The sequence below is a fragment of the Zingiber officinale genome, chromosome 2A (assembly GCF_018446385.1).
Source record: "Zingiber officinale cultivar Zhangliang chromosome 2A, Zo_v1.1, whole genome shotgun sequence".
Classification (NCBI taxonomy): domain Eukaryota; kingdom Viridiplantae; phylum Streptophyta; class Magnoliopsida; order Zingiberales; family Zingiberaceae; genus Zingiber; species Zingiber officinale.
In genome coordinates, this window is record NC_055988.1 from 78,086,617 (window position 1) to 78,100,198 (window position 13,582).

Sequence of the window (13,582 nt, forward strand, 5' to 3'; positions counted from 1 at the left end):
ATTAAAAGGTTGATTTTAATTTTGGTAAAAACTTTCCTTTTTAACCATGTTCATGATTTAAAAGAAAGTTTAAAAATTAATAATTCTCTTTTATTAGTTTCTACAAAAGATTAAGAAAAGATTTAATATCTTTCCTTATTTGTAGATTAAAAGGAGATTTTAATTTTTTAGATAACTTTCCTTTTGGAAATTATCCACATGTTTAAAAGAAAGATTTTAATTTATAAAATTTCTTTTTATTAACCAATCATGAAGGGATTAAAATTATTAGAGAAATTTTTTATAAATTTCTAGAAACAAATTAGGAAGTTTTAATTTTTGTTTTAATTAAAACTCTCCTTGTTTTGGGGAAAGAGGTGGACGGCCAAATAAATTGGAGAAGAAAAATTATTTTTTAATTAAATAAATGTTTCCTTTTCATGGCAAAAGAATTAAGGAAGTTTTTATTAAAATTTCCTTATTTGCCAAAACCAAGGATTATAAAAGAGGAGGTAGAAGAGCCTTCATGTGAACAACCTCTATTCTTTTTCTTCCTCTCTTTTCTTCCTTGGTGTGGCCGGCCCCTAGAGGTTCCCCTTCTCCTTCTCTCTTCTCCTTCTTGTGGCCGAGACTTCATCATCTCTTGGAGGCATAGAAGTGGCCGGATCTAGCTTGGAGAAAAGGAGAGAAAGGAGTCTTGTTTCTTGCATCCCTTGGAGGTTGGTTGGTGGAAAAAGATCTTCATCTTTTGGAAGCTTTGTGCTTGGCCGAAACTTGAAGAAAGGAGAAGAAGGTGCTTTGGTGGATTCTCATCTCGGAAGATCGTTGCCCACACAACGTCCGAAGTTAGAAGAGGAATACGGTAGAAGATCAAGAGGTCTTTCTAAAAGGTATAACTAGTATTTTTCTTTCCGCATCATATTAGTTATTTTTGGAAATAATACCAAATACAAGAGGCTTACGATTCTAGTATTTCGAATTTGTTTTTGATGTAGTGTTCTTATGTTTTTCTTTTCCTTGTGATTTGATTGTTCTTTTCAGTTGACATAAAGTTATTTTAGGAAATTAAATATTAGCTTTCCTTAAAAGGTTTTGTCTAGTCGGTGGTGGTTGTTCCCATATCCAAGAAGGTCATGTGCCTCGCCACGTCAGTACTGGGAACCAATTATGGAAATTAATATTTAATGGAATTAATAACTTAGGTGATTTGGATTGAACGTGTTAAGTTCTGCAGGAGATCCAAGTCAAAACCTAAAAGAATAAATAAATTAAACTTTGAATCAAATGTGTTAAGTTTCGCAGGCGATCCAAAATTTAATTTAAAAGAACACATGGTAGCTAGGAAAAGGTTCAGACCTTTGTATAAAATTTTTGTACAGTGGAACCTCTAGGTTTTTCGAGTAGCAACCAACAATTGGTATCAGAGCTAGGGTTTTGCCTCTGTGTATTTGGTATTAGTTTAATTATGCACATGTCATACATAATTTAGGCAGGTTAATAGTAGGATGTGCTAACTTTGTGGATGCAGGATCCAACTATTATGACTTATAGTTATTATGTGTGTGATTGGACCCTTGGACATGTCAAGAGCATTTTATTGTGTGTGCATGATTGTATTATAAAATACAGCAGGAGCTGTATTTAGTTTTATTAGGATTTTATCTTTTGATCTAGTTACATGTACATTCCTTTTATGGAATATAGGATCGATGGATGTAAATTTTATTTTATGTTCGATCTAGTTTACATGTACATTCCTTCGAGGAATATAGGAACGAAAAATGTAAAATTCTATTTATGTCGCGGATCGAATCTTGCAAGGCGTGGAACCTTTTAAGGACTAGAGGCGCAGCGAAACAAGGAGCAAGATGGATGCGACAACTAGACCCAGTGGCGGTGGCCAAAGATGGCAGCAGCTAGGGTTGGCGACACACGGAGGACAGCAATAGATAAAAGCCATAATAGTTGAAAATTAGTTTTTCTATTTATTGCTTTTTATGCTGTGTTGTGTGTGCTTGTTAGTATGCATGTTAGGTAGACTAGCATAGGCAAAATTCCTCACTTTAAATAACTAAGTGGGAGAGGGATTTATTTTAAATAAATTCCATGGTCTCCATTATTGGTTTATAAGTGATGCAACAAGCTTGCGCGTTGGCTCTGAGTGCCTTCCTCCATATCGGATGAGCTTGTTTGCGGATCACTAGATTAAACTTCCATTTTGGATGACTATAGGAAGTTAATTAAGAGCGTGTGATCTTCCCCATCAGAAGGGGCATAATCTTATTAATGGACTTAGTGTCAAGTAATGGTATACACTTAGGCATGTCTAATAGTATGCTCCCCATCGGAGTCACTGCTATTATTTGTGTGACCGAAGAAAACCAACTATTAATTTGTCAAATAAATAGGTTGACAAGATAATAAAATTAAAAACCCCTCTTACAAATGTTTGATTTTGTATACGTCCACACTATCGTGGCATACAAAATTCACGGTGTTTGAGGTAATTTTATTTGTCATAAAGATTTATTGACAAGATAATTAATGGGTAAACCCCTCCTCTTACAAATGTTTAATTTTGTATACGTCCACACTATCGTGGCATGCAAAATTCACGGTGTTTGAGGTGTTGGTAAATTTAAATAATATTGTTTGAGGAATCAATGTTATTTTAAATTCAAAAGTTTTGACCAAATATTTGATCAAAGACAGATCAATTATTAATTTTATTTGTCATAAAGTAAAGTTGACGAGATAATAAAATTAATGGATAAAATCTCCTCTTTGATTTTGTATACATCCACACTATCGTGGCATATAAAATTCATGGGGATTTTAATGAATTGATCTTGACCAAATATTTTTGTGATTCTTAGGATTTAAAATGTTTGTCAATTCCCTAGTTGTTATACTATAGAAAAAGACTTAGTAGTCCCAATAGTAATGATTGGAAATAGGACTTGGACATTAAGGTAGACTGTCTTCTTAGAACTAAGAATAATTTAGGTGTATTTAATTCATTAGTTGGAACATGTCTAGTGGTGTTATCTACCAGAACCTGGAGTGTAGATACAGATACCATTAATCATGTCTGCAATTCATTGCAGGGTTCCAGGAAACCCGACAACTAAATAAAAATAAAAAACACCGTCCACATGGGCACTACTGCAAAAGTAGCAGCTGTTGCAGTGGGAGAGGTTTATTCTCTAATAGGAATAAAATTTGGATTATTAGAAATTGTCTTTACATACTAAGTTTAGAAAGAACCTGATTTCAGTTTCTAAACTATTATAGAATAGATATTGTGTCTATTTTGATAACAAAGTTGTTATCAAGAAAAATAGAGAAGTTATCTATTCTGGTATGATGGTTGACAATTTATAATCCAATAACTCCCACGATACAACAAATGGAAATTAGTAACACATCTTCTAATTTTAAGAGAAAGCAACCTTCGGAAATGAACCATTAATATCTTTGGCATCTAAGGCTAGGTTATATTAACTTGAGTAGGATTCATTGGTAGCTGATGAACTTTTGGGTTCATTGGTAGTGGAAATCTTTCCAACCTGTGAGTCTTACTTGGAAGGAAAAATAACCAAGAAGCTTTTAAGTCTAAGGGGTTTGGAGCCAAAGATATATAGGAATAGGTTCATTCTGATTTGTGAAGACTTTTGACTATCCAGGCAAGAGGTTGTTTCAAATATTTTGTCTATAGACAACTATTTGAGATATGGATACATTTACTTGATGTACCGCAAGTCTAAGTGCTTTGATTAGTTTAAAGAGTACTAGGCTGATATGGAGAAACGACAAAATAAAGTATCAAGACACTATGGTGAGATCGTAGTGGCAAGTACCTCTTGGGAGAATTTAGGAGTCACTTATCAGAAGTAGAGATTCAATCCCAACTAACTGCACCTGGTACACCCCTACAGAATGGTGTAGTAGAAAGAAGGTATAAAACTCTTATAGAAATAAGTAGATTGATGATGAATTACCAAATTCGTTTTAAGGATATACACTAAGAAACAGAAGTGTACATAATACCTTCCAGAACTCTCTACTCATATAGAATTGCTGAATCGGCGTAAGCCTATTTTGAAGCATATTCGGATTCGGGTAGTCCAGCATATATGCTGAAGAGAGACAATGATAAGTTGGATAGGAATTCACTTGTTTGTGGGTTATCCCAGAGAAATGAAAGTAGGTTTATAGTCTTTAAAATCAGAAGGTCATTGTTAACATCAATGATCGATTTTTAGAAAAGAACTATGTAATAAACCTCGTGCCCATAAGAAAATTTGTTCTTAAGGAAATGTCTAATCTAGTACCAACTGTACAAGATGAGATACCACAAGGAAACTGCAACACGTATCACAAATGATACACAATTGCAGAAAGTACCTCGTCGTAGTGGGAGGGTTGTTAGGCAACCTAAAAAGATTCATGTTTTGGGAGAGTTTTTGGACTCGATCCCTGGAGGACATGAACCTAATCTCCGGACATATGACGAAGCACTCCAAGATAAAGATGCAACATCTTGGCAAAGAGTAATGAATAAAAAGAATTAGAATATATGTATTCTAATAAAATCTGGAAGCTTGTAGAACCACCAAATGATGTAAAAGCCTTTGGATGTAAAAAGGTCTATAATAGGAAAAGAGGGATAGACAGGAAGGTAGAAACTTTCAAAGCAAGGCTTGATGAAAAAGGAAACTTTTTCACTGGCAGCCATGCTTAAGTCTATCCGGATTCTTTTATCTATTTGGCAAGTGGATGTCAAGACAGCATTCCTTAATGGAAGTATTAAAGAAAGCATCCATATAAAACAACCAGAAGGGTTCATTACAAAGGGCTAAGAGCATCTTGTGTGCAAGCTCAATCAGTCTATGGACTGAGGCAAATCTTCAAGGTCTTGGAACATCCGGTTTATCAAAGTAATCCAGACCTATGGATTTATTTAATAACCGGATAAGTCTTGTGTATACAATAGGTGTGATGGAAATGTGGTGGTATTTCTTGCACTATACGTAGATAACATTTTTGGTAGTTGGAAACAATATCAAAATGTTGTCAGAAGTAAGGGTATGGTTGTCCAAACAATTCGATATAAAGGACTTGGGAGGATGTATATATTCTTGAGATCAAAGTAATCGCAAGAAAAGAATATTTTACTTATCCCAAGCTTTATACATCGGAAAAAATCCTTGCTCGTTTTAAGCATGCAAAACTCCAAGAAAGGTTTCTTACCTTTTTAAGCATGGAGTAATTTTATCTAAAGATATGTCTCTGTAGACATCAAAGGAGATAAAGGAAATAAAGGCAGTTCTTTATGCTTCGGCTGTCGGAAGCCTAAAGTATGCTATGCACGAGATCAGAAATCTGTTTTGCCAAGGGCATAGTTAGCAGATATCAAAGTAACCCTGGACAAGGACAGTGGACTGCAGTAAAGTATATATTGAAGTACCTTAGAGGCACTAGAGATTATATGCTAGCTTACAAGGCAGTTAATTTGGTCCCTGTAGGTTGCATGGATTTTGACTTCCAATCGGATAGGGACAATAATAAGTCAACCTTAGGGTTTTATGTTTACTTTAGGAGGTAAAGTCATAACTATGGAAGAGTGATAAGCATAGGTGTTTTTCTGGACTCCACCATAGAAGCTTAGTATATGGCAAGCCTCTGTGGTAGCCATAAAAGCTGAATGACTCAATAACCTCAAGATAGACTTAGATATGATTTCTGGTTTGTCCAAAGATTATCACAATTTATTGTAATAATGTTGGTGCGGTAGCAAACTCGAAGAAACCATAAGTCTATAAGGCAAGTAAACACAATAGAGCGCAAGTACCACCCAATACGAGAAATCGTATAAACGAGGAGAAGTTGTTGCCACCTAGATTGCATCAGGTGATGACCTATAGATCCTTTCACTGAGGTCCTTAAGGCAAGAGCTTTTGATGGACATGTTGAAGGGTTAGGAATTAGATGTATGGCAGCTTAGTCTTTTAGTATAAGTGGGAGATTGTTAGGATGTATACTAAAAGCCTAGCTTTTGGTATAAACATTTATCTAGAAATAAGAATCACATTGGTCAAATGTCTACATTTATGATAAATGTAGTTGCTCAATTAATTTATATTGTAGATAACATGGTGTGTGGTGTCACACACAGAAGATCATGTTATCGGTTCCTTATAAATTATAAACAGAGCTCACGACCAAGATGGAAAGGAACAAACCATTGGAAAGTCGTAATGTAATTAGGTATTAGTTTATCTTAACTATATAATTACACTAGTACACTTAGAGTGTATTGAGTAGGACCATTTGAGGTCGTTCTTTTTATACTGACTTTATGAAGGAACAAAGACCTCAGTTATTATGGAAGTGTGTGCTCTTAATCCTAATTTAATAACAAGCACATATATTTGATATTTATTTCTTTAATTTATCAATGGGTGAGATTTAGTTCGATAAATCAATAAGCACGATAAGTTGGGAAATGATATCACTTATAGTGTGTGTTGTTGATTATAGAAGGAAACTGTGTCCTAGTGATCTAGGTTGAGAATGTCCCCAAGAGGAGCTCATAAGGATTGTCATGTTAAACCCTGCAGGTGGACTTAGTCCGACATGACGATGAAGTTGAGTGGTACTACTCTTGGAGCTAGATATTAATTAAGTGAGTTGTTAGTAGCTTACTTAATTAGTGGACATTTGTTATCTTAAACACAGGGAGACTAACACACTCATAATAAGAAGGAGCCCAAAATGTAATTTGGGATTGGTGCGGTAGTTCAATAATAGTTCCAAAACCAATTAAAATAAAATTATTATTGATAAAATTAAGTTGTGTGTTCGGGGCGAACACGGGATGCTTAATTTTATCGGGAGACCAAAACAAATTCCTCCTCTCGGTCCCTATCGTAGCCTCTTAATTATAGAGTACTATACCCACCTATACCCACCTTCTTACCCATCCCATAGGGGCCGGCCAAGCTAGCTTGGAGATCAAGCTAGGGCCGACCAAAGTTTGGTTCATGGGTGCTTCAAGGTGGCCGACCCTAGCTTGGGTTCAAGCTTGGTGTGGTCGGCCCAAATTAAAATAAAAGGATTTTTATTTTTAAAATTTTTCTTATGTGGACAGCATGATTTAAAAGAGAGTTTAAAAATTTAAATCTTTCCTTTTATAAGATTCTATAAAAGATTAAGAGAAGAGCTAAATCTCTTTCCTTATTTGTAGATTAAAAGGTTGATTTTAATTTTGGTAAAAACTTTCCTTTTTAACCATGTTCATGATTTAAAAGAAAGTTTAAAAATAAAGAGACTAATTTAAAAGAACTTGTAATCAAAATAAAGAGACTAATAAAATGCAAATCAGACACAGAGGTTTACTTGGTTTGCAATCAGGGGATTGCTAATCCAAGGAAAGTAAGCGCACTATCTAATGATCTCCTTCGGGCAGAGTAGCCTCTTTATAGCGTTGACAGCACAGATAAAAGGAACAGAAATGAAAGCACAGAGAAAACTGATTACAAGTGAGTTAAATGATCTGTGCAAACCAATGCTATATTTATAGCACTGGTCGGGGCGCCTCGAAGGGTTCCGGGCGCCCTGGGGGATAAAAGTTTATCCCCCAACGTTCAGATCGAGTCAAAACTCGATCTGGTCAACTTCTCTGGTCCGGGCTCCCGGAAGGGTTCCGGGCGCCCCGGGCTGCTCCGAATGCCCAGAATGGTTCCGGGCGCCCTGAGCCCTAAAGTCAACAGAAGTTGACTTTTTCGTCTCCGGTTCAGCTCGTCTCGATCCGGGTCTTGTTTGCTCCAGCTCTGCTAGCTTGGGTGATCTCGGCCATCCGGAATAGGCCTCACCCGAACCCAAGTTCCGGCCTTCTCCTCGAGCAGCGTTCCTTCCCGATTTCTCGTCCCTCGAATGCCGCGTACGTTCTTCTCGTCCACGGGTGTACTCTTCCGTGGTCACCTCGTCCCTCGGACGCACAAAGCCCGTCAGCTCTCTCCCCGTGTCGTCCTTCTCGCTAGCCGCGTCTTCCGCTCGACTTCCTGTGTTCCTAAGCTCCTGCACACTTAGACACAAGGGTTAGACAAAACAGGACCTAACTTAACTTGTTTGATCACATCAAAACACCTTGGGGTTCCAACACATGCTAGTCTTACTGCATTAATATTGTCCTTGTATATTAATGCTCGACTAGAAATAGTTAAGAGTAGTGTTCTCTACAATATCTCACTATCAATTCAACCAATTGATATATTGTAAATAAGAACCTACTACCCAAGGACATTATTATATTTATTCAATCGGCACTAAACTGCAATAAATATAATAACCATAACCTTTGCCTTTTATTAATAGTGATATATGATACAAAATAAGTCATTTACAATCATCTCATAATTGGTACTAAGGCTAATACTAACACGAACGGCGAGGAGCAACCGATGTATTTCTTGAGCCATATTTTAAAAGATGTCGAATCCCGCTATACTGGTCTCGAGAAACTTGTTTTCACATTGGTACTTGCCGCTAGGAGGCTCCACCCGTACTTCCTCTCGTACACGATCATTGTAATGACCAACAACCCCCTGGGGAGAGTCCTCCTCAATCCAGAAGCGTCAGGGCGGCTAATCAAGTGGACAACGGAGCTCAGCGAATTCGACATCCAATATCAGCCCCGAACGACCATTAAGGCGCAGTCCTTGGCAGACTTCGTTACTGAGGTGCAGACTCCTGAACCGGAGGCCGTTTGGAAGATATACGTGGACGGATCATCCACTCGACAAGGAAGTGGAGTTGGGGTGCTGCTAATCTCCCCCAGGAAGAACGAATGCATTTGTCAGTTCGGTTGGAGTACCAGGAAACCAACAACGAAGCCGAGTACGAGGCGCTCATTGCCGGCTACAAGCCGCCCGGCACGTAGGAGTTATCAAGGTTTTTGATTCACTCAGATTCCTAGCTGGCCGCACAACAACTTACTGGGGCATTCGAGATCAACAACCTGAGGCTCAGACTTTATGCCGAGGCCTTTGAGAAATTGAGGGTTGACTTCCGGGAGGTGACTATACAGAAGATACCTCGGGCTGAAAACCAAGAGGTGAACGAGCTGGCCAAGCTAACCAACTCCATATCGCCGATCGTCGTCCAACAGCCGATCGAACAGGTCTCCCTGGTGGCACACATCGACCGAATGGAGGGGCTCACCTTCCCGAGTGACCTGAGGACCTCGCTGATAGAGTTTCTGCAATCTGGAGAGACGCCTCCCGACCGGGAAGAGGCCCATCGGTTGAGAAGAAGGTGAGTCGGTTCACACTGATCGGAGATCAGTTATACAAGAAAGCTTTTTCCTGATCGTTGCTCAAGTGCGTCGGACCGGAAGACAATGACTACATACTGCAAGAAGTGCACCAAGGGCCATGTGGAGGGCATCCGGGCGGTCGCTCACTGGCACGAAAGATTCTGTTGGCAGGATACTTTTAGCCGACTCCCCAGGAAGATGCCGCTCGGATGGTGGCAACCTGTCTATCCTGCCAAAGGTACCATAGCTCTTCTCACTGGCCTATGGAAGAGATGAAGTCGTCCGTGGTGTCTTGCCCATTCAATCAGTGGGGAATGGGTATCGTAGGACCGTTCCCAATAGCGACCGGACAGCGGAAATTCCTGCTTGTGGCAGTCGATTATTTCTCCAAGTGGGTCGAGATCGAGCCGCTGGCAAGGATAACCGAGCAGATGGTTAGAAAGTTCATTTGGTAGTACATCATCTGTCGGTTCGGCATCCCGCGTCGGCTCATCTCGGACAACGGAAAATAGTTAGTTGGCTAGCAACTCAGAGAATGGTGCAAAGGGTACGACATCCATCAGGCCTTCACCTCTATAGCATATCCCTAGAGCAACGGACAAGAGGAAGTCGTAAATCGGGAGATCTTATGGATCCTTCAAGTTCGGCTCGACCATATAGGAGGCAGCTGGGTAGACGAGCTCCCGGGAGTCCTATGGGCAATTCGCACGACTCCAAAGGAGGGAACAAGAGTAACCCTGTTTCACTTGGTGTATGGAGGAGAAGCAGTTGTCCCGGTAGAGGTGGGTGTAGAGTCCGATTAGGTGTAGTGATATGATAAGGACAACGCCGAACGGAGACAGCTGGAGTTGGACTTGGTCGACGAAGCACGTGCCAGGGATGCTGTTCGGTTGACTTCCTACCGATAAAGGATACGTCATAACTACAATCGACGAGTGATACCTAGATCCTTTCTGGTGGCTGATCTCGTATGGAAGAAGGTGAAGCCGGTCGGCGACATCACCAAGCTAGAGGCTCCCTGGGCTGGACCTTTCGAAGTCATGGAGAAGCTTCGCTCGGGCGCTTATTACCTGGAGGACCAGGTGTTGGGTTTTTCGGGCCGCGAAAACCGCTTTTTCGCATCGCGGAAACCCCGAAACCCCCTAGCCACTGGATCTCGTGCGAAGAAAAACATTCGAAAAATATGAGTACGAATTTAAACGTTGATCTACAGTAGATCTACATAAGGATAAACCTTTTATACCTTTGTAGCGAAGCCCTTCGCAATCCCGCTCGTCCTCGGTTCGCCGGATCTCGAAAGTGTCAAAGTAGACACTTCTCTATGTGTATCCACACAAGCAAGAGATGGAGAAAAACCTATAAGGATGTGCTAGCAACCTTAGAGATCAGTAGTGGAGGAGGAGAGGGAGAGAAGAGAACCAAGGAAGAAGAAGATAGAGTTACACATGAAAAATGAAACTCCTTTTCATGAATAAAAGTGGCCGGCCACATTTTTGGCTTGTAACTCCCATGGAATATCAAGAGTCACCACTCTTGGTAACTCCCATGAGGTGGCATTTGGTCAAGTCAAACTTGACCAAATGAAGAAGCCTTGATGATGTGGCATTGGTCAAGTCAAAGTCAAGTCAAAACTTGACTCTTCATCTTCCTACTTATGTCAAGTCAAACTTGACCACTTCTCTCCCTTGGTTGATCTAATCTAACCATTGGTTCAAGTCAATTTTAATTTAATGAATCTCTATTCATTGAATTAAATTAATTAAATGAGTCTAAGTCCAAATTAGACTCACTTAACACATGAACCAAATTGAGTCCAACTCAATTAGCCTACCTTGGATTACTCTTAATCCAATTTGGTTCATCAAATGAACCTAATCCTTTAGGTTCATCAAATGAACCTAATCTCCATCTAATTGCCCTTTGTGTGTGACCCTATAGGTTCTTGTAACGTTGGCAATGCTCCTAAACCCATTTAGAAGCATAAGTAATGAGCGGTATCTAGCAACACATCATTACTACCCAAGTTACAAGAATGTTGAGATCCAACATCACCTTGTGACTACTAATTGTGACTCCTCACAATATATGACAAGTGTCCTTCTATCCTAGACATCTAGATTGATCAATGTGAGACATAGACCGTGTCATCCTCTAATCAATCTAAATCTTGAACTCCAAGTAGACTCACTAAATCAAATGAGCTCAATATCTCATATTGACTCATTTGGGCATGGCCATGCACTTCGTGGTCTCACTCTATCAAGAATATCGATGTCTCTCCCGTCATATAGGAGGGATAGATCACATCTACATCACTCACATCCCTCTGCATAATTCGTTACATACCTAGTAATCGCCTTTATAGTCCACCCAGTTACGGGTGACGTTTGACGAAACTAAAGTACATAACTCCTTATGTAGGGATCCATGGTGACTTCAGGTCTAAGGACTAATAGTCATGCTAATAGCCACATGAGAAAGTATATGACACTCATATAACGATCCATGATACTTTCTCATGGCGGGTCATTCAGTATACATTCTCCAATGTATACTCATGTGTCAACTTGATATCTCTATATCCATGACTTGTGAAATCAAGTCATCGAGTTGACCTACATGCTAGTCTTATTGCATTAACATTGTCCCTGAATGTTAATACTCGACTAGGAATGATTAAGAGTAGTGTTCCCTATATCATCTCACTATCGATTCAACCAATCGATTGATATAGGTAAGAACCTTCTACTCAAGGACGTTATTATACTTAGTTTATTTGGCACCAATACAAGTAAGTATAATAACCAAAAACCAAATACCTTTATTTATATAGAATATGATACAACAAGTCTCAAATACAATCATCAAATGATTGGCTCTAGGGCTTTAGCTAACACCAGGACGGGCGGCGGCTTGAACACCCTTGGAGCACGAACCATCTCCAGCCATACCGAGCTGGCTAAAAGGTGTGGTGATGTAATCAATGCCATGTCCCCTATGTTCTTATCCCTTTCGATATTGCAGGATTGAATCAAAGGCAAAGGTTGTCAAAATTACTGTTGAACGACAAGCTTAAAGTGGAAGACCGTCGAGCGGCGACATTAAATCCCAGGGTCAGAGCGGCGACCATAAATACCCCGCTCAGAAGACCGTCGAGCGGCGACGTTAAACCCTAGGGTCGGAGCGGCGACCATAAATACCCCGCACTGAAGACCGTCGAGCGGCGACGTTAAACCCCAGGGTCGGAGCGGCAACCATAAATACCCCGCTCGGAAGACCGTCGAGCGGCGACGTTAAACCCCAGGGTAGGAGCGGCGACTATAAATACCCTGCTCGGAAGACCGTCGAGTGGCGACGTTAAACCCCAGAGTCGACGCGATTGTTGGTTGCTACTCGGAAAGCCTAGAGGTTCCATTGTACAAAAATTTTGTACAAAGGTCTGAACCTTTTCCTAGCTACCATGTGTTCTTTTAAATTATATTTTGGATCACCTGCGGAACTTAATACGTTTGATCCAAAACTTAATCTATTTGTTCTTTTAGGTTTTGACTTGGATCTCCTGCGGAACTTAACACGTTCGACCCAAATCACCTTAAGTTATTAATTCCATTAAATATTAATTTCCATAATCGGTTCCCAGTACTGACGTGGCGAGGCACATGGCCTTCTTGGATATGGGAGCAACCACCACCGACTAGACAAAACCTTTTATAGAAAGCTAATATTTAATTTCCTAAAATAACTTTAGGTTAACCGAAAAGAACAATCAAATCACAAGGAAAAGAAAAAACAAAAGAACACAACATCGAAAAACATATTCGAAATTCTAGAATCGTAAGCCTCTTGTATTTGATATTATTTCCATAAATAACTAGTATGATGCGGAAAGAAAAATTACTAGTTATACCTTGTAGAAAAACCTCTTGATCTTCTACCGTATTCCTCTTCTAACCTCGGACGTTGTGTGGGAAACGATCTTCCGAGATGAGAAACCACCAACCACCTTCTTCTACTCCTAGCTAGGTTCGGCCACAAATAGCTTAACCAAGGATGAAGAACAAAACACCAACCAAGCTCCAAGAGATGCTAGCTTTCTCTCCTTCTTCTTCTTCTTCTTCTCCAAGTAGTATCCGGCCGCCACAAGAGCTCCAAGCATTTGAGAGTTTTGGCCACCACAAAGAGGGAGAGAGGAAGAGGATGGCCGGCCACTCCAAGGAATAAAAGAGGAAGAGAATTAATAGATGTTGTGTCTCATGAAGGCACCCTCACCCCTTCTTTTATATT